The following is a 621-nucleotide window of genomic DNA, read 5'->3' on the forward strand; positions in this document are numbered from 1 at the left end:
AATCCACTCACAAAGTTTTGGTTGGCCCAAGGCTATAGTAGAAGATACTTTCCCAAAGTGTCATGCAATTTGACTGAACCTGGAACCATGTGGTTGGGCAGCAAGCTTCTTACCCCACAGTTACATTTGAAGGTATTTAAAGTAGTGACTTGACAGAGTCATTAGAGTGTTAAATGAAATGCTTTTTGGTGTATATTCTGTCTCCTTGCATTCTGAGTTCAAATTCTGCTGAGGCCAGTTTGTATTTCATCCTTCCAGGATCGTTAAATACAGTACCAGTCTAGGACAGTAGGACTGGGAGAATTGTTTGGGCATTTGATGAAATGCCTTGCTGTATTTACTCTGGCCATCAGGTGTAGCTGTGTGGTTAAGAAGCTTGCTTCCTAACCATGTGGTTTGGGGTTCAGTTCCACTGGCTATGTCTTCTACTATAGCCCCAGGTCGACCAAAGTCTTGTAGGTGGATTTGACTGGAAACTAAAAGGAGCCTGTCAAATATATGTCTGTGTGTGTGACACTACACTCTCTGAATGGTTGGCGTTAGGAAGGGCATCCAGCTGTAGAAACTCTGCCAAATTAGATTGGAGCCTGGTGTTGCCATCCGGTTTCACCAGTCCTCAGT

The 621-nt window shown here is 43.8% G+C and overlaps 1 protein-coding gene across 1 annotated transcript in view; it reads left to right on the top strand.

Moving 5' to 3' along the window:
• LOC106883066 (ATP-binding cassette sub-family F member 3) overlaps positions 1-621 on the top strand; it is a 39961-nt gene that overhangs the window by 7774 nt on the left and 31566 nt on the right. The gene's annotated exons all lie outside the window — the stretch shown is intronic.

Source organism: Octopus bimaculoides, chromosome 10, assembly GCF_001194135.2.
Source record: "Octopus bimaculoides isolate UCB-OBI-ISO-001 chromosome 10, ASM119413v2, whole genome shotgun sequence".
NCBI classification, from domain to species: domain Eukaryota; kingdom Metazoa; phylum Mollusca; class Cephalopoda; order Octopoda; family Octopodidae; genus Octopus; species Octopus bimaculoides.